Raw genomic sequence first — 22,192 nt, forward strand, 5'->3', positions numbered from 1 at the left:
TATCATGTCACATTAAGAGTAGATTATTAGAGTGTAATTATGGGCTTTCATTGGTCTCTGTGTTAAAGAAATGAGAGTACAACAATTCAAGAAGATATATTATTTTGCTGTTTTGTCATACATTCAAACACATACAGATAAGTAAATGTTTGAGCTTTTTTGCTAAACTGTTCTGCTCATCTGAAATGCACATTTCAGTAGAGACATAGAACCTTTGCCTGACTTGTAATGTGTTGATGCCTATTATCTATTATCCACCCCTCTGTCTTCATGTTGCTGTCTATACATAAAGTAAAATCCCACCTGTCACACACGGGGAGGATTTTTAGATACAAGTTTAACTTTCCTTGCCTACCATTTTCGATTGCTGGTGACATAGCAGTGTAGGTCCTGATATTCGACCGAAGCACTGACCCCAGACTGTCATCTATCATTAACATGACTTTTGTTTCTGACGTTGTTTTTGTGCTGTCTGACGTCCTGGGGTAAGGTTCCTCTCAGGCTTCCTTACATTTCACCTACCTGACCCCTCGATTCTAAACCTTAGACATGGTGTGTGTGTTTGTGTGTTTGTGTGTTTGTGTGCGTGTGTGTGTGTGTATGTGTATGTGTGTGTGTGTGTGTGTGTGTGTTTCTTTCCTGGACAAACCCTTTTTACCTCTTGGCTTTGGGTTTTAGAAAGACATTATGTGTGTGTGTTTGTTTGGGGGCCATAGGACCTGAAGAGGGGTAATCATGTATAAGTTATATCAACTAATTAAGACTGGGCCCTAACCTATGGCTGACCCCAGGGAAATAACAATGCACCATCAAAAAGCCTTTGTACCAGTGTACCTGTGGCCTCTTGGCCACACTAGAGTGTTGGATGTCTTGTGTGTGTGTTCTGGCTGGCTAGTAGTGCAGGGCTACCTTGGTCTGGTAACTGGAGCACGAGGAGAGAAGAAACGAGAGAGCAAAGAGAAAAGGACAGCGAGAGAGTGAAGGAGAAAAGAGAAGGGGTGAAAGAAAGAAAGTGCCTCTTCTGTGAAAGAAAGTAAGAGAGGCACAAGCCTAGGCCATGTAATTAGGCCTAAATGAGTTTTCCACTGACTCAGTGGGTTGAGGCGATGCAGCGCTGGGACAAAGATAGACTGGAGGTCAGGGAGTCATCGAGTCAGGGAGACGGGGCGTTGCTGTAGTCAAATGCTGTAGTCAAGAGAGGGGGCGCAGTAAGGGATGCTGGAACTGTATGCCTCCTTAGATCAGGGTTTTTCCCTGAAAATGCACCATACCAGTTTTATCACTGTTGCTGCTTTAGAGCTGTGCAAAGAAAGATTCTAAGTCAATAAAGCATCCATTTTACCAAGCTTCACTATTTAGAGCTGCATTGGAGAAAAGCTTCCCATAATTCTCTTGATTAAAGGCTCTGCACACCCATGGTGCACCCACAGAAGTGATTTCACTTGTAGCTGAATGGGAGCAACTTCAGGAGTGTGGAAGTAGTTTGGTTACAAAAGACCAGATGTACAGCAAACCACAGTAATATATAAGAAGTGCCAGAAGACTGGAACAACAACCGCAAACAGCCGGTTGAGTACAAGGAGGGCCAGAAAATCCCACAAGGAGAGCTCAACAGCTATTGTGAGTTCTAAACCAAAAATATGTGTCAGGAGTTTGTCAAGTCGTCAATAATATTGTTATTGCAGAAATACCCTGAAATATCAGGATATTATTTTAGGTATCCCCCAACAGTGGGCAAACATCAAGGCGCAATGCTTTTTATTCAAAGTAGACCTTTTACATTATAGATATTTTGGCATGTCATGGTAGGGAAAGCGCTGGTGTAATTCATAAAACTAGTGGTGGCCAAAAAATCAACAAGATGTAATTATTTATTTGATTTGAGCATTCTCAGTACACAAGCATGACAGGCGTTGCCTTGTGCTTCAGCAAGGGACTTTTCTAAAATCCACTGTCCATCTGTTTGGTGACTTTGAAAAAGTCGCTCTTAAATAATTTGAAAGAATAATTACACATGTGTATGGAATATTTTATTTATATTGAACTGTGTTTTGCATGTTGGCGACCAGTTCAACATACACAAGTCTCAACATGCTTGCATCTTAATGTTATTACTACAGTGTGATGTTTCTGGATTGTATTCAACAATTGCATTATGGTATTATCCTTTTATTCCGTCTTGTATTAATTCACAATTACAAGAAAGAACTAGACAATTCTGGGGCCGCCGAAATTTTGACAGTGGCACGAGGGGGCTGCTGGTGTTATCTATACCACTGTTTCTCAAGCCTGGTCCTGGAGTACCACTGCCCTGCATGTTTTAGATGTATCCCTGCTCCAGCACACCTGATTCAGATGAATGTCTCGTTATCAGGAGAGCAGGGCCCAGTAACGAGCAGCAGAGCAGGGCAGCTGGTGCAAAATCCCTCTTTGTTTAAATTTGGTGGGGGCTAACCCTTTAAAATTGAAATCAGAGGCGAGAAGAGACGTTTGGCTACAAAAGGATCCAAAAATTATGTGTCTCCTATTCACCGTTTGGAGTTAATGGCAATTAAAAAAAAAAAATTTCAGGCGATTTCTCACTGCCTCTCGCACTCTACCTGATGACATCACCCACTCTAGGGGCAGAAATTCTGAGCATAAGAGATATCAAAAAGTGAGCTGAGGTTCATTTTGAGCCGACAAAATTATCTACGTTTTAAAGTTTAAAAGTATGGTGAGGCAGCGGAAACTTGGAAAAGGCTGAAATTTGAGGAAATTTCCCATTAATTTCTCATGGGAAATTTTTCGCAGTTTTTTGCGAAAAACTTTGCGAATTATTAACAATCCTGCCATAAGTACATAGCACACCATTCCCGATTGATATGCAGTTTGCGAGGGTTTTCTCAAAGCTGCGGGACTAGTTACTCGCTGAAATTCTGGCGGAATATGAAAAATAATAAGAAAAAGCGCGAGAGATTACAATAGTGGCTCGTGCATTGCCTCGTGCCACTGAAAAGAAAGATAGCAGCTGTCAGACATGTGGCAGCTCCCACTGTTGAGTTGGCTCATAGAACCTTGTTGATCCAAAAGGGAATGTATGGGGCTGAGGTCAGGGCAAGTTATTCAGCACAAAACCTGGATTGTATTTATTTCTACTGTGTTCAACCTTTGGGGAATCTGTGTAATACAATTAGTTCATCCAACTGTTAAAATCTGTATGATGTGCATCTCCACAATGTACTTGGTAGAGTTTCCCTTCCCATGATTAATGTCAATTCCAACAACAGTTGGACTCCTAAAGATTCCTTCCCAGTTTCATACAGTACAAGGTGCTTTTTGTATGTACACTGGGTAGCAGAGGCTGAAACTCCAGCTGTTTGAGTAGTTGTGTATCTGTGTGTGTTTGTGAGTGTGTGTGTGTGTGTGTGTATGCAGTGTTTCTCACAGGATTTTTCCAGCCGTAGGGTACAAGTTTTAGTTTGCACAGCCAGAAGATATTTGGCGCATATTTTGTACACAGTTGTAGAAAAAACGCTTCCAGACCCACCCAGACATCCTATGTCCTTTGGTTAGTTGCCCCTTGTGTATTTCCATATTTTCTTTTCTCACCTGTGCTACTGTCGTCCTGTCTAATAATGAATACAAGAAGTAAAGTTCAAAATACCCGCCTCCCCCCTACTTCTTAATTTTATCCAACTAACCTTAGCTTCATCGTGACATCATCAGCCTTTCTTTTCCTTCTTTAAACCCTCCCAGCTGTAAGTGTACAGAGATTTACAGTGATCACATGTTGGTGTGGGTTTGTCAAGATTGGCCGAAAATGATGATCAAATAATTATTGTAAAATAAATTCACAAGTTGAAATATATGTGAATTTCTGTTAGACATTTAATTACTGACATGATTGAGGCTGACATTCATGTCCAATGGGAAGTGAACAATGACCTGCACAGGAATGAGAAAAGCTCGGGAGAGTTTAATATTCTGTGGATGAATGCGATGCTCACTAGCCAATCAGATCAGATTAGGGCATACAAAAGCCTGCGCCGTATCCAGATCACCACTCAAGTCTGCTGCTAAACATAGAAACTCACTACGGTAGTTTCAGGTTTTTTTGAACCGTCTCATCCGTCTCCCCCAGAACAACAATAATGACAGGGAAAGTCATGCTTGGGGGAAATTGGTGAAGATTATTGATGTGCCTAATAGGAAGTTTTGACAGCAAATTGAGGTAACCATTATGATGAACTGATCACTGTTTGTATGTGTGAGTTGGCACGGTGTGGGGTTTATTATTTTCAGATAATAGAGTTTGGTGGTCTTTAAGTAGTCTAAGACAGCTGATCCTTTTGATATATAAATTCTATCTCTCTGACTTTGCAGTTAGCTAAATAACAGACTTTTCATAAAGACAAAGAGGGAACCAATTACATACTGTACATACTGTACCTTTGCTCCTCCCCCGACTCTAACTACTTGTAGAACTAGCAACTTTATTGCATTTCTGGAGATTTTTATTTGCTGAATGCATATTGGGTTAACACTGGTGTATGTATTCCAACTGTGGTAATTATACCTATAAAGCAGATTAGTGCTGCATTGCTAATGAGGTTTGTCTCACAATAGCAAAAAGCCCTGAGTATTGCCATTAAAGCCAGCAAAATGCCAAAAAAAATAGTCAAAAGGGAAAACCTGCCACCTTCATTTCCATAGTCTCTCTTTCTGTCATTAACAACACATTTGATAGACATAACTTTGAGCTTAGCTGATAAAAACACCTCAATACCATGTGCAGTGCTGGGGCTTGCTGCTCCTTGGATTTGGAAAGATCATCGACCCTTGGGCCTGTTTTCACAATGCAGTGGGCAAACTGAAAAATGCACATCTGTCAAGCTGAAAACAAGCCTGTGTGTCTCTACTTACAAATCATGTCATGATGTCATGAGACTCAACATAAAATGTTAAAGGGCCATAATCAATGGTTTAGGCCTGGAGGTGTTTCTGTTAGAGCTATTAAGTAAACCACAACTCGTCCACTTCAGTACCATTCAGCTGGACTACAGTCCCAAATGGGAAAGCTCCGACTAATCAACTATCCTCAAACCTGGGACAATAATGGCCATTTTTTATTCTTACTGGTCACCTGTGAGTTCTACATTATCCCAAAAATGATTCAACCAACCACAGGCCATTAAGATCAACCAGCAGGAAATGTGTTTGTGGTTGAAATAACATCATCGTTACCAGTTTGTGACCTGCACTCAGGTTGAGTTCAAAAGGTCACGATACACTGATAACAGCAGTGATTCTTGGGGAGATGGGGCCACAGAGAAGGTCAGTGGGTCATGAAGGAGGTCATACAGTATTCAGTTTGTACTTTATGTCAGCTCACTATGTATTTATGTACTATGTGAATTTTTGACACTTTTTGAGTAAAATGTTGCAAACAGTACTAATGGATGGACCGTAATAACTTCTGGTGATCCCTGATTTTTCATCTAGAGCCATTATCAGGTCAAAATGCTAATTTGTCCAATACTTCGATTTACGACCAAGTACCTGCAAGATTAATGACATTCTGTCATCCTCAGTTTTGCTTAGTGCAAATGATCAAATGTTGCATGCTGACAAGCTAAACTGAAATGGTGAACACGTATCATCAGCAGGTTACCATTATCAAATTTTTTTCATTTGGCTCAAAACACTGCTGTGCAGTACAGCAGTACAAATGTTTGCATTTGCACCTGGTATTTTTAATGTAGTAGGCATTGTGTACGCCGAAGTTTGCTTCGGTTTAGGCACCAAAACTACTTGTCTTTTCCTAAACTACTAGGTTTAGGAAAAGACGTTGAAAATGTTACTGTTACATACGTTATGTAAGTGACAATAGGTCAACTTTGATTTCTCACGGAACACAAACAGCGGTCTCCTGGGTGAATGTCCTGTTTTGGTTTTTTTTTTACCCATTTGACCTTCCTCCTCCTCCATATGCAGACTTTGCCACTTATACTACATCACCTGTCTTCCTCATTTGGTCATATTACAGCTACTAGAGGTTGCCACCTAACAATAAAGGGAAATATGTCTCGTAATAACTAAGCTGCACAGACGAACTATACAGCCATTTGGATGGACTGCATTTACACCTGCAGCAACCTAATATCCAAGCACAATGTAAGCCAGACTACCTGCAGATGTGGTCAGGCAGATCCGATCACAGTCCTATCCTGACGCATTTACACCTTGCATTAAAGTGCGTTTTTCCTTATCTGGACAATGTGTGTGGACCAGTTATCTGGGACCAGTCTTGATTGTTTTTCAGATCAATTACAAGCATCCATTCAATATTTAAGAATTATTACACTATCAATTGTTACCATAACATCAGCTAGTGAAAGCTGGTAAATAAAAATGCATGTCAGTACATTAGATGTACAGTAATTTGAGGATGCTCATGGTAAATGCAATGATATGTCAAATGAAGATTGTGGAAGTCAGTGGCACTTGTGTACCGAACTTGATCCTTGTCAAAGAGCATCTTGGCTGCTAGATGCAGTCACCACATATACTTTCAGGTGTAGTAGTTTCCTTTACATCCCTTTACATGCATCCCACTCCCTGACTTCCAAAGGTGAGGTGAAGATGTGAGTTGTTTCAGTTATTTTTGTTATTTAACTGTAAAGTGATTCACCCATAACGTATGCATATGTGTGTATGTCACTTGTCTGTTCTTGTCTATGTGTCATTATGCTGTCTTTCAGTGTGTGAAATCTTCACTGTTTTCACATCTTACCTTGTTACTCTTCTTTGTAAAGAGATCCTGCAGCATGCACACACATCCACGCACACGTATATTCACACCTCTCCTTTCTTATCATCACACACACCTCCACCCCCCTATTATCCGTTCCCTCCTTCCTCTTACATGTGCTACATGCCGGGGTGTGTGTGGGGTTATGAAAACAGTTAGGCTTAATAATTGATGTTCTGCATTTCAATCAATTTCACCACAGTGTTAGGCTAATTAAGGTTAGCTCCATCCTCCCAGGGGCTGTGTGTGTGTGTATGTGTGTGTGTGTGTGTGCGTGTGTGAGAGAGAAAGAAAGAGAGTGTGTGAGAGAGACGGTATGTGTGTGTTTTCCTGCTCCTGAGGGCTCCACGCTCCATTTTATATCAGAATACATGGGAATTCTCTATTTCAGGAACAAGAGATGAGAGATAGTCTCTCTCTCACTCTCTCTTCCTCTTTTTTTCTCTTTTTCTTTTTCTCATCCTCTCTTTCTCTTCCTCTCTCTCCCTCATTCTTTCTCTTGCTCTCGCGCTCTGTTCCTCCCCCCTCTCTCTCCCCAGGCAGGATCCTAAATGCAATTAACACAGCCGCTTTACTGCCTGCTAATTATTAACACACACATACATGCACACACCCACCTCACACACGTACAGTACACACACACACACACACACACACACACAGAGCGGAAATTATTATTTTATGCTGGACTAATTTAAAGTTCATTGACAATTGTTTTAATTAATTAAATAAGAAAAGTACACACTTTAAAAAACGTCAGGCTGCCAGGCGGGCACTGCAGGCGTTTGCATATGAAGGTAATAATTATCCTCTGTGTGTGTGTGTGTGTGTGTGTGTGTGTGTGTGTGTGTGTGTGTTTTAACTCCTACACCTACACAACATCGTTTTTGTGTGTATCTGTGTGCATAGTTCAGCCAGCCATCCAACCTTAAGGTGTGTGTAAGTGTGTGTCTGTGTGTGTTAATGAGTCTTTAAACCCTCTCTGCCAGTATTTAACATTAAGAGGAATAACTAAAGAGTCCAATTAAGAAGCACAGGCTGCTTTATGTGCGGCAGATTTGTTTCTATTATTAAATAGTTACGGGTGGGCCATGCTTCCCAGAGGAGGCGGGACCTCACCTACTGTAGATCAGTTTAATTTGTTTCTGTATCAGTGATAAATTTGGTAAACTGCGAGTACAAATAGTTGCATGCACATTCTGTTTAGTGGTGCTGGGTCGACCTCTGCACGTGATCGCTTCCACACTTGGCTGCTGTACTCTGATGGGATATTCATCAAACCACCTGGCTTTCGAGTGACAGACGTGAAAGTACATGTACCTTCTATGATAACTGCTTTCCTTCTGGGTAATTTATGCGTCTTGTGTATTTTATCTATTATCAACATTTTCCTGTTTCAGTATATGTTTTATACAATCATTTCTGTTCGTTTCTCTTTCTGTTTTAGAGCTTGTGACAGAGACTTGCTTTCTCTTCTAGGGGAGTATCTGATCAGTTCAGCACCGCTCTGATAGGCCTTTTTTTACAGATATTTTGACATGTCACAGTAGGAAAAGAACAGGTGTAAATGCTAAAATTGATGGTGGCTCGATGTCATTCAGCTGCTTAATGGAACCATCGTTAGCAGAATTATTTTCACCTGTGCTTTCCCTGTTATGACAAGTCATAGTGTCTGCGGTGAAAAACCCGATTGCTCCAGTCTGGAAACTGATTGATTTTTAATTATGTACTATCATAACCATCTGTGTGATTACTGTGTGTACTACTGTAGGTCGCTTGTTCTACACTGTGGTGTTAACAATGCCTGAAAAAGACATTTGTGAAAATGAAACATTGCAATATGAAGTTTATTGGGAATTCAAAGTAGAGTGTGAAGAGCTTGACTCCCTGACAGTATATCAGGCTATGTAGGTAAACTCCGTTCTAAATTTAATGCACAGTTTCTTTCTTTCTTTTAAATAAAAGAGAATATTCCCCCCAAATTGTTTTGTATCAGCTAATTTTTTGATCGGCTGTTATTCATTTACGCACTGTGCTTCCAACACTGTCTGCTTACAAAGTTAGAGTTTAACCTCTTGTCTGTGATTCTCTTCCTTTTCTAGGCCCCTTTTGATTGCACATTATTCGGAACAACAGTTGTAATAACTACAATGTCGGTGAAGTAGGCATGGAGAAACACTGAACAAAGAGACCTACTGCACAGAGGTAAGAAGATAGAGATTTGAGATGATTGGATGTGTGTTGTGGAGAATTGATCTAGTTCTGTTTTGTGTTTGAAGAGAATGGAACCCATGTGTGGCCTCAAGTAGACTAGACACCAGGTGTGTTTGTTTAGTGATGCCAAAGAAATATGAAACAAGGAGAACCAAACAAAAGAGACAAAAAGACTGTAATCTAACTAAAAGATGAAAGAGAGCGAATGAACAGGGAAAGAGCTCACATGAGCATGTGTATGCTTGCATGTGGTGGACTCAGGTGTTAAAGTACACTCCCATTACACTTAGAAGTTGTCAGACACAAGGCCAGAGACGCAGAGCCACCGTCCTCCCACCTCCTGACTTCCTCTTCTCTGCTCGTCTCATTTCATGCTCTTTCATTAGCTCCTCTTGTATTCAAAAAACCCTTTCAGGCCTCACTTCCCCATGTTCCCTTTTGCATTTTTCTTTTTATATATTCACTATAAGTAATTAGAATAAATTCTCATTGTAAAGCACTGTCACTGTTTTTCCTGTAGCTAAATGGACTGTGGCATTTTGTTCTATATCTATCAATCATGCTCACTGTTGCTAGAAGGAGTTTGGTGTCACAAAATAAAGAGACATTTAAATATAACAGGCTCAGTTTTCACTGATCCTCTAGTGATTGCTATGGATATGTTTTAGGAGATATTTATCTTGGCAAGATTAATGGAAAATGCACGGAAATTAAGACAGAAAACAGAACAGTGTCCAGCATAATAAGACATTTCTGTCATGGAAATTGAAGGTTTCAAATGCTGTCTGTCTGAATTTGTGACATTATTATGATTTGTCTTTGTCATCCTGGTGGTGGTACGTCGGTAGTGTCCTGTAAGCCCATATATGCTGTGCTCCATATGCACTTAAAAAAAAAAAAAAAAAAGAAACAGTTATGGGAGAAATTGGCTTTTTCTATGACAGCTTCCATGTTTCTCCATCATATTAAAAAGAATCTAAAGTTAGATATCACCTGTTCCACTGAAGATAGAATGACATACAGTATTATATTTAGTTAAACGAAACAGCAGTCACTTATAGACACAAAATTAATTCATACTTATTTTTTATTGATGTTCTGTCTTAATGTATGTTGTTTTCTTTATTTAGGAAAAATATTAGCTAGCACCTGATTTACGTTCTACCATTTACATTTCCAGAATTTGCATTTGCATACACGCAAGCGTCTGTCATCCTTTTTATCTTTGTTCTGTATTTCCTTCTTTTGTCACTCTCTGTATTTCTATTTCTTGTTTCCCCCTCCATCTGTTTTTACCATTTCCCTCTCATCATCTCTCCATTTCACCTCACCCTTTATAGATACTACTATATTTCCTATTAGTTCACCTCTTATTTCCTCATTTTGGCTGTCACTAAACACAGGGGCGCTGCAGCATGGCAGCAGGAAGACATGGGGTCCGGGGGTGGGGTTAAGACCTCAGGCCTGAGGGCACACAGCCATATTGTCAGCTTTTTTGTTCCTCTGTTATTCTCCTCTAGCCTGACCACCTTTTGTGGGGATGTGTGTGCGTGTGTATTCGAATGAATGCATGAATATGTGAAAGTGTCACACACGGGGGTGTATTTGTGCACATGCTTGTGCGCATTTGTATGAATGAATGAGTGTGTGTATGTGTGTGTGTGAATGGAGGCCCCTGGCCAGGCCATACGTTATTGATGCTCCCGCCTCGGGGTACGTCGGGGGAAATGGATGCGTGCGTGTGTGTGGGAGTGTGCTTGTGCACGTTTGTGTGTGTGTACAGGGGGTCACGTTGTGTCGTCAAACGGCGGCTGGTGAAAGATGGCCAGCGCTGATATGATCAGTCATCTGTTGATCAAGATGTACTGCTGCCGCCTCGTCGCAGTTTCTCTCTTTGAATTTCACTGTTAACTCGCTCTCCTTCACTTCTCTCTCTCTTTCTCACTCTTTGTCTCTTTCCCTGTCTTTGTCTCCCTCCCCATGTCGCTTTTCATTTGTCTTTGAATTTCCTTTGTGCTTTCTTTTTTCTCCTCATTGTACATACAGCATTTGTTCAAAGCTGTAATGAACGTTTGAATAAGGAAATAGAATTAAGAATAACAGAAAATGTGAAAGAAATAAGCTAACACTGCAACAACCTGAAAGATACACCTGATATACTCCCTGTTTTCTCTTTCTCCCTTTTCCTCTGTTCTTTCTTCCTTTCTCTTATCTCAACATCTAAGTATTCTTCTTTGCACGATTTCTGTCTCTGTGTATGTTTCAGTCTCCCTGCATTTCTCTGTTTTTTGATCCCTCTGTCACTCACTGTAACACAGTCTGGGCATTGTATCATGTGTCTGATGTGACTTTGTGGGTTGACAGTATTGATGTCCACGTGTGTTTTGTGTCTACGTGCCTTCTTCTCTGCATTTTTTCCCCCCTCTCACGCCGCTCAATATTGTTCTTCTCTGTTGCCTACCTCCTCTCGGGCCTCTGTGTCTTTCACCCCAGTCTTTCTCTTCCTTTCATTAAAGTGTCATATTACATTTGCGCACACACAAACACACACACACACACACATACACGGCCAGGAAACAGTAACACACAATCACACTTGCATACTCTGTAACTCACGCAGATGTTCGAATGCACATACACATGGTCAAATATCGAGAAACAGACCCAAACTGTACAACGGAGACACACATGCACGTATAAGCACACACACACACACACACACTGCGGTAAGTAGGTAATGTGCTTTAGAAACAGTGGTTAACTGTAAAACACCAGTCTAAAGTGCTCTGCTCTGCGGTGAATATCTAATGGGCTTCAGAGAGTTTGTTTTTTTAACCTTAAGGTGCTGTTGTTTTCTGTGGTTAAAAGATAATGGGGTTTTACTGTGTGGTTAAGGCGTGTGTGTGTGTGTGTGTGTGTGTGTTACATGCTATGAGATTAGTGCCAGCAATAATACAGTAATTTCATTTGAGATGCAGAAATTAAAAACTTACATGCTCATAACGGGTTGCGAATTAATAGATCTGTGAAGTGAATCTGTAAGACATCATATAAGAAGTCTGCTGTGGATTAAGCTTTTCACTAAAATTCAGATTTAGCAAAAACAGACAAGAACATACCCAAAATCATATTACATCACTCTCTCGTGTTTTGCATTTTTCTATGAATATACGTTAGCGACTTAGCTTATTGTGTAACGCCTGCGAGCAATAAGATGTTACTAACTAAACAGGCATCTTGTCTTGAAAAGGGTGTAGTTTGTTTCCCCTGAGTGAATGTGTTTATCTGTTTGTGTATGTGACATAATAGCGACCTGTTCAGGGTGTTTGCCCACCCCTCTCACACTGCATGTTGGGATACGCTCTCTGCTGTGCCTGAAATATCTCCTTCGTTCATGCATTCATTTCTCCCTATATAAGGGACACTCAGGAGTTACTTAGTAGTGAGTAATAAATGTACATTTTGGACACATCAACATAATTTCATATCATCATCACTGGCAGGTGCAGAGTCGCTCATTGGTGATCCTTGCATCTGTAAAAAACAGAGCATTTAATTGTGGGACTGTTTCCAGGAAGTTGTGTGCACACCATGGGCACTCCTTTTTTCATTTCATTGTGGAGGGTGCACTATGTAGTAAATGAGGAACGGTTTTAGACACATCTCTTGACCAGGCAGGATGGATTTCATGTGTAAAAACACTTGCATACAAGACGAGCTGCTGGATGCTTCATTCACCAGGCACACAAAATGTTGACATGAAGTTCAGTACAAGTCTGGTAATGACAATCCCACTGCCATGGTGTGATCTTTAAGTGGTCATACAGTCCACAGTAGAAACACTGAGGGTAAATATATGTAACATGTAATTAAAGCATCATGTTTTTCTAAAAGGAGTTTGCTACTTGTACGAGCTGTTTGAAGTTACGGTGATGTGTTGTGAATGCTCCGACCCCAAACTGGCAAGTGTCTTGTCTCAAAGAGCGCAATCTCAAATGATACAACTGAATGTGAAAAATAGTTAAAAGACTTATCTTCTTCCATTTTGATTTATTTATTTATTGCGTTTGGTTTAAAATTTCCCGAAAGATGTGTAACTTGTGAAACTGTTATACTGTACATACTGGTGCACTCTATATCACATATACAGTTGTACATGCTGTCATTCATCTGTGCGTGTGCGTGTGCGTGTCTGTGTGGTATATACCGGACATCTATGCATATGTCTTCTTAAATCACTCACCATTATGTTGGTGTTGTTTTCTGTGGGAAACATAATGTCTTTACAATGTGTGGTTAGAGTCGAGACCAGCACAGTTCAGCATGCACCGACCCCAACTGATACATAATGTAACAGCACTGACCACACTGATGTATTAGTGGACTAAATGACTGTATTAATGGTGCTCAACGCAGGGAGGGAGGGATGCACTAAGAGGCCTGAAAAGTGCTTTAAATGAAGGTGTGGAACAGTGATTGGCTATGATAGGGTGAGTGTGTGCATATGTCTGCGTGAGTTTTGGGATTTCTGTACTTGTGAGGGCCAAACGTCTAGATGGATCAGGAAATCTATCACAAATGAGACTTCTTTAAAGGAAAATACTGCACTGCCAAAATATATCTTAGGACAGTGTTTTGTGCCTTTGTTTGAACATATATTTGTTAAGAACTAAGAGCCACATGGATGTTTTCCAAAGGTTTAATGTCTGAGTGGACAGCAAAACATTTGTCTTTTATGTGTAAATATGCTTGTGTTAACTGTTGTCTCTCCAACTTTAGTGCCTGCAAATACGTTGTGCTATAAAACTGGTTACTTAAAGTCTTGTACAATTTACAAATATGTTTTCTTCCATGCTTCTTGTGTTAGTCCTTGCTGCGGTGCATGCTGCACAGGGAGCAGGTTTGAGTAACTATGGCCATGTGTATTGCGTGTGCTTGCATGTGGGATTGTGTGTGTGTCAGTGTGTGTGCGTTCCACTGTCTGTTATCCTGACATGTCTGTCTGCTTCATGTCATTGTATTTGTCCCCTAGACGAGTAACATTATCTAGAACTCTCTACCCCCATTTTCTCTCCCTCCCTTCCTTTCTTCCTTCCTCAATTCCTTACCCCTCCCTCCTTACCTTCCCTAGTCCCCAATTCTGTAACATTCATCCATCCTTCATCCCCTTCTGTCTGTAGTTCTCCAGTGTCTGGCCTGAGTTGTAAACAACTGTCATATCTGGCCTTCTTAAATAGCCTTCACAGTTGTGCCAGTGCACGCACACACACACACATACACACAAGCACAAGCATATCTCATCAATGTTTCAAGAGGGAGGGCTGATATCAGCTAGCTATACCCCATACCTAGTCCTCACTTATTTACATCCGGCTGCCCCTGCGCCACTGAAACCTCAACAGCAACATCAATGATTCATCAGCCAATGTTTTAGCAAAATGCATGCCTCTTCTGTCAATAGGGTGGAGGAGAGGAGGAGGGAAATGATGGGTGGGTGGAAAGAAGATGAGGAGACATGATGAGGAAGAAGAGAGAGAGAAGGGAAAAGGACTTAAGATGCGAGTTGAAAGAATGAGAAAAGTAAGGACAGTGATGTAGATAACAGGAAACAGGACAGGAGATTAAAAAAAGAAGAAAGCAGGATGAGGAGGAGAGAGATTGAGAAAGAGATAGATGAGGAAAGAGAAGGAAGAAAGGGAAGGTGCAAGGTGACAAAGCGTGAAGATGCGATGGAGGATAAAAGGGAAGAGGACTTAGGAAAGGAAGGAAAAGAGGAGGGGTACGCAACAGGGAAGAATAAAGCGAGGAAAGGGGAGAGAAATAGGAAGAAAGGCAAAACTGAAAGAAGGGAGGGAGGAGAAAAAGGACTGACTGACATGAGAAAGCATGAAAGAGGGATGGGAGGCAGAAAAACAGGAGCAGAGGAAAGGCAGAGACAGGAAGAAAAGAGCAAAAGTTAAGAAAGTGAAAAGGAGAAAAACTGTCTAAAGGAGAAAAGAAGAGAAAGAGATGGAGAAAAAGAGATGGAGAGTAAAGGGCAGGTAAGGGAGAAAAGTGGAGGAAGTGAGAAAAGAGAGGCAAAACAAGGCTGGAGACAAGACTGACAGTGATGAGGAGAATAAAGGAGAGTCAGGAGATAACAAAAAAGACGAAGATGAGCAAACAGGAGATAACAATGTATCCCTCTCATCCCTCTTCTTCCTCCCACCTTCTCTTCTTTTCCTCTGCTTTTTTTTCTTTTCAGTATCCAACACTTGATCCCTCTTTTATGGATGAAACACAGTCTTCTTTTTTCTTATTTTTGTCAGAAATCAATGACATTCTGCAGACACACACGGACACGAGAGTCCGATATGTCTTTTACTCTTTAGATTTCTGTAGAATATGACCCCACGTTCCTCCTGGGGCTTTGTAGGAGTTCACGGACATTTAAACATTGATTTTAAAAATGTACCTGCGTTCTGAGATTGCGGCATGTGTGGTTTTGTGGTGTACAGTTACATAAGACACAAGATAGAAAGAATCTGAAGCCAAATGGGCAGGAAGGACTTTGCCATATGTATGCAGGGAACACAGTGACCATTTACCTTTGATTATATCTCTAGTCCACTTCCCCTTTTTATTTTGAATCCATTATTCAAAAACAAGCCGTATTAGTTACACGTTATTAACATAATTTAATTTGTCTCACCAGTGCAAACTTTATCCAAATAGCACAAATTGTATTTAGAGCTGGAACACTTTGTCTTTTGTGGATGACCTAACCTTGTTGTATTGTTCTAGAAATACATTCAATAAAATAGATATAGCTGCGATAAATGTTAGACATTTCTGTGTCAGCAGTCCATACTCACTGAATTACAGTTGGTGAATTTCAGCACAAACTTAAATTTGATGGTAAAATTAGATGCATGTGTTTGGTTTTATAATAGTCAGAAATGCTTTTCATTTGAAAATTAAATTAGCTTAAAATGCTTTCCTGAAATGAATCACCTTAATAACCTTAGTTTATTATTAAATGACTTTTTTATGGAGTCATACAGTCTTTACTGTCTTTGGTTTTATGGCATTACTGATAAAAAAAAGTTTTGGAAGGTTTGTCTTACATTTGTTTGGGGTTTTACCTGATATAAAGCAATCAAATTGATGTCTAAAATAATGGATTGTTTTTCACTCTTCTGTATTTTGTGATGTGTGCACACATTTTCTGTAATGGGTCTAGTAACATCTGTTAAAATCTTGATATTGATTATAACCACATCACCCAGCCCTATGGTGAATAGCTATCATAGTAATTGTTTTATTTGGAATTGCATTTTTTTTTTATTTAGAAATGTCAAAATGTTTTCTGGTAATGCACAAACATACTGTTTCATAGGTATGATTGACTGGTCTGCAAGTGAATGTCAGGATCATCAGCTGTAAAAAAAAACAAAAAAAACAAAAGGGATGGACAGACAAACACAGAGGGGACAGAGAGAGAAAGACAGAAACAGAGCAGTGGCGGGGTAGTTGGCCTTGACTTTGAGGCAGAGTTGTTTCAGGCTAACAAGGACGAGACACTGCTACTGTGTTTCTCTCTCGCTTTCTCCGTCTCTCTTTTTCTGTCATTTGGCGCCCAGGGTGAAATTATGATAATAAGAGAAAGGAAAAGCTATTACAGTGGCTGCTCTCTCATTATGTAAATGATATTAAACGTCCCTCTGTGTGTGCTATGTGTGTGTTCCTGGTGTGTACGCAAGCGGTTGAGCGGCCAGGTGCACATGCAGGCCAACATGTTTGTGCACAATGTCATGTTTGTGCCTGTGTGTGTGCACGTTTGTTTGGCTGTTTGTGCCTGTTTATAATGTCTTTCTCCAAATGTGTGTGAGCGTGTGTCCTGGGGCTATGGGTGCTAATCTCCACACAGTGATTACGAGGTGTCAAACTTCCCCACATTGATTATGACGTGTTAATTACACACCGCGCTTCCACCTGCTCTGACGACACAACACACACATTAAAAGGTGCACTGTGTTATTGTGTGCACGGCATTTGGGCACGTGCAAAAGATCTTTGACAGAGAAACTGTGCACATGCCAGAGTGAGTGTGGATTACTGATAATTATGATATTTAAGTGATAATATTTGTATTTAAAATCTAGTCGAATCAATTTCTCCTCACTGTTCCCAGTTTGTCTGCACACAGTCATTGCAGATCGTGGTTTCCAGACTTGCATGCTCTTTTTTCGCCGTTCATACATGTACATTATGACGACTTAAAATCTAAAGCTCTGAAGGCTGCAGTGGTCTTCGCACGCAACCTAAACATACTGTCTTTTTTTTTGTTGTTGCGTATTGGGGCTAAAACCATAGGTTTTCTGATTTTGGCACTAAAGATCATGTGTTCAAAATCAAAATGGCTTTCCCTCTCGGGTGTATAAATCTGCTCTTTCACTGTTACCTTTTGCACGATTTGTTTTGCAGGCGAGTGTTTTCATATTCAAGTGTGACTGTCATCTGACACATGTTAATGCATAAAGTCATCCACCTACCCTTTTTCATGCTAAAACCACTGATTGATTGTTAAACATGATTACAAATGGCAGTTACTGAAAGTCAGCTGTGAAAATTCAAGAAAAAAGTTGTTGATGGCCAACTGACTTTTGATTTTTGTTTAGATTTTTTTTATACTTTCTGACATGAATCGGGAAAAAGTGCCAATGGCAACCCTTTTGTCAGTCAAACTGTTAAATTGTTATTAAGTGACATAAAAAAAAAGGTAATCATGTGCAAACAGCTCTTGAAATTGTTTATATTGTATTTGACAAGCACTATCACATCATCGAGCCAGTAATAAAATGCAGAATTGCAATGATAATCAATAGTCATTGTTTCACCTGATTTCACATATAGTGGATTGCCAAATCACAGAGGGAGCTATTCAGAAACACTAATTACACTATTGTTTATGTGATTATGAAATTTTCTGACAAATATTGACGATCTGCTGAACCTCTTTATTCTTTCCATGTCACTTTCTGTCCTCTCTCTCTTTCTGTCTTTTTTATATTTGTGCTCGATTGCATATGCACTTTAATATGTTACTGCTTGTGTGTGTGCGCGTGTGCATGTGCGTGCGTGCGTGCGTGCGCTTGGTGGTCTTTCCTGCGCTACTCCATTGCTTGTTTATATGCTTCATACCACAGGTCCTCGGGGGTTTATAAATATTGATCGTTACAAAGGATGGATAGATGCTTGATAGCCTGTCCAGGCCCTGGGAATACACACACACACACACACACACACACACTCCTAAATCCCCCTTTCCGAGTAGCCTCAGCCCAATACAATCTCTGTCTAACGTGTTTTTTTGATTCATAAAACAAAAGCAGTATTTTTAAATGAAAATACATGTAATACCTCCATGAACAGTCTTTTTGTATTGCTTTATGTTGTTATGTTGTATGTGCTTCTACTGTAGCTCAACTCTACAAACTTTTTTTTTTTTGCATTTTATATGCATAGATGGATTTTCTGCAGCAAAAAAATAAAAGCTCAGAAAGAAGTAACCTTGATTATGAGATATTTTATTAATGACAGGAAAGTGTTAATAATGCTATATTAACGTGATTACAGCTGTATGAATATATGATGTCAGTTACATCTATGTGCCACAGGTTTACTTCACTTCTAACAGAATGAATTAGCGCAGTATGCAGTATGTCTACAACTAAAGCTGTGTTTTGTTTGGCTCCTGGTTCACATCATCTATTTGAGCACTAACAATACATGTGCATGAACAAATCATTGGTCAGTACTTCTTTTTCAAAACAAGTGAGCCAACAGTTAGACTAACGTTGTCAGAAAAGTTGACGATAGCCTTCCGGCAACATCTAAACTGTGAATTCCTGTCAATGTAAAGTTTCTTGAAGCACTCAAACAGCACAAACAGATATTGTGTGAAATCTTTTAGATGCATCTAAATCATCATGAATCAATTTATACACGGGCTTCTCTGCACTTTCTCTAAACCTGCATTTCAAAGACTGACAAATCTGAAGTGCAGTGGAAACACTTGAGATGAATCACATTTTATATTTCTGCTCTTTAGTGAATGCTGCCACTTGTACTTTTCATCTCTACAATCTCTTTTTTGCGTCACTGCAACATTCAATATTTTTTATACAATTTTTGAAACTCTTCACAACAAAACAGAGACTTTTGTAGATGTAATTTTATATTCTCCAGCATTGTGGGGATGTATATGGATGGTGCTGCACATGTTCAAAGAGACAGTGACAGGATGGCCCCTCAGAGCGCACAATAGATTGAGATGATTGGATTCAGGCTTGGCTAAAAGTGCAGCAAGACCACTTGAAGAGGCCAAGTGTCTGAAGCAGAATAATGAGACAGCGAGATCAGACGCTGTATTACCACGATCCCATCTGCACTGCCAGATACTTCTGAACACTCCATAAACCTTACATACTTTTTTTAAAAGGCCCCCTGTGCGAGGCAGGGAATGAAAGCGAGGGGAAGAAAGAGGGAACGATGAGATGGAAAGATAAGACAAGCTGTATTCCCGGTACACAAGTGACAATACTAGACACTTGTAAACACTCCACAGTTCCCACAAATCCCCCCTCACGCATGCTGAATTATCCTCTGTGTCCATTTGACCTGATCCTTTACAACTACATTAGCGAGGTGTTATACTCTACGAACTGTGAAGTTTATCAATACACTGGGAGGAATCCCTAATGCACTCAGGTGTGCGGTGTGGATATGATGGATGATGATAACTTTCTTGAACTTGCTTGATATTGTGTTTACTATCAACAATCTCTACAACTTAAGAAGCTGACCAGTCGCAGTTCCCGCAGTCTTCACCTGGTAGCCTCATGTAGTTGGAACACATACACAAATCTTTGAGTAGGTGCATGTTATCTGTGGTGTCGCTGTCTAGGCTCTGTCGCTGCACGGTCACCTCAACTTTAACTGTCTGTGTATGTGTGGTGTAAAAAGCAGGTTGCTGCTCTATCCCTTTGGTCAAGTACTGTTTTTAAGGGGAATCTTACTCCTACAGCTTAGTGGCACTTTACACAATAGCGTGAGTCCAACTTGACATCCCCCTGTGCACAAAGCAAGGTCCATGTTTAAATGGTTTTCCCAGTTTGGTGTTGAAGATCTTGACTAGCCTGAACCTCTGGGATGAAATGGAACACCAACTGTGAGGCAGGCCTCGTCACACAACCAGTACACCAAACCCCATTTATAACCTCTTGAGGCTGAATGGGAGCAAATCCCTTTAGCCAGGTTCCATAATCTTGTGGAAATCCCACAAAGAAGCGTTGAGACTGTTGTCGCAGCATGTTAATTCCCTCAGGTTCCCAGAGAGATGTTCAGCTATTACCTATGGGTGCAGTGTTTCGGTGTCCACATACATTTGCCTGTGTGGTGTACATCTTTGTATGTACACATATGTAAGAGAGAGAAACAAACAGTAATCTGTGTGTGCATGTGTGTGCGTGTGTGTATGTGCCCCAGCTCATTTCACAGGGTGTGTGTTAGTGTCTAATTCCCAGTGACAGATAACTGGTTGGAGCAGCACAGTGTCAGCTCTGTTTAGGCAGGACAAGCCTCCTGGAAATTAGACTTAACTCATAACCACAGACGCCAATTGTCCTCCAACGCACACTCGCTAGTAACCACGCAGACACATCTATGTGGAGAAAACTGCACATGAATAGTTATGGATCAACAGTGGTACACAAACAAATGTGGTCATGCACATACAAATGCTGATGATATTCTTACACAGAAACCCATGTACAGTAGTGGCACACACAGACTCTCATAAACATTTCACAACACACAGGCACAAACACACACACACACACACACACACTGTTCGAGAAAACAACTTATTCAGTACCTGTCACCTCTGCTTAATAAATAAGAATCTGGTTTTGTGTGTGTGTGCGGGAGGATATGTTTAAAGTGTGTGTTCATTTGAGTGTGTGTTTGTGAGAGAGAGAAATAGAGATGGGGGTGAGCGGAGGAGCGGAGCTGTCTAGATTAACCATCTAGTCGGTGTGGTCAGGCCCCTTAATGAAAACCAATAGAGATTCACTCTGCTTTAATGAACAACACACACACCTCACAGTCTCAATTTACACCTGCAATAAGGCCCTGTCACTCACCTTGCATCTGTGTGTGTGTGTGACTGAGACTGGAGGAAGAGTGTGAACAGGAGGCCCGTCTCTCTTTCTCTGTTTCTCTCTTTCTGTCACCATTCCCTTCTGTCTGTTTCTCTCTCTTTTTCAATATATATATATGTTTAATTTCCATTCCTCTCTGCCAGAGATGTTGAGTATTCACGTGTGTGTTGTGTGTGTGTTGTATGTGACCTTGCAGAGTCAATCTGGTTAGGTGACACCCCTGATCTGGCTTCTACAACCAGTAAGCAACCCTGGCAATCAGAAGCCACCAAATTAATTACCATGTGTGGGTGTTTGTCATTGATCTTGAGAGGTTACACACACACACACACTTTACTGTACCGCATCAAGTGTAAACTGTGGGACAACTGACTCACTCTCTTTCTCTTCTATGTCTCTTTGTCACCTCATTCCTTGTCACTTCTTTCTGTTTTTGGTTTCTAAGGCCAAACACATGTGATCATTTTGTCCATTTTGGAATTGATCCAGACTAAAATGTTGACCGGGCCATTATGGGCGGGCCTCCATTAAAGTCAGCTTCCTTTTATTACCTTTAATTGCCTTGAATTTACCCTGCTCTTGATCTCGCCTGGAAAGTCCTGGGTGTTATCAAATTTGGTTGATCTTTTTGTTGGCAGACCTCTAGCGTGTCAACACAGTGACAGGTCAAATTATCACTGTGTTTAATGTTAGGGGGGAAATTACACCGACAAATGAACCAAATAACATCTAACGTCCTAATGTTTCTGTCTCCGTTTCATTTAATTCCAGTTTCCCATGTTGCCAAAGCATGACATACATCAACAAAAATAATAGTATCACCAAAGTACTTTTCCGTGCCTAACTTTGTGACTGAGTGACTGGATTGAAGTAAAATAATCAGTGAAGCATAGTGCCTCCTCCTGTTATTTTGTTATAGTATAAAATGAGACATAAAGCCTCTTTACCAAGAAAACAATTACTCAAACATTTATCTAGAACC

This window comes from Chelmon rostratus, chromosome 19, assembly GCF_017976325.1.
Source record: "Chelmon rostratus isolate fCheRos1 chromosome 19, fCheRos1.pri, whole genome shotgun sequence".
NCBI lineage: Eukaryota > Metazoa > Chordata > Actinopteri > Chaetodontiformes > Chaetodontidae > Chelmon > Chelmon rostratus.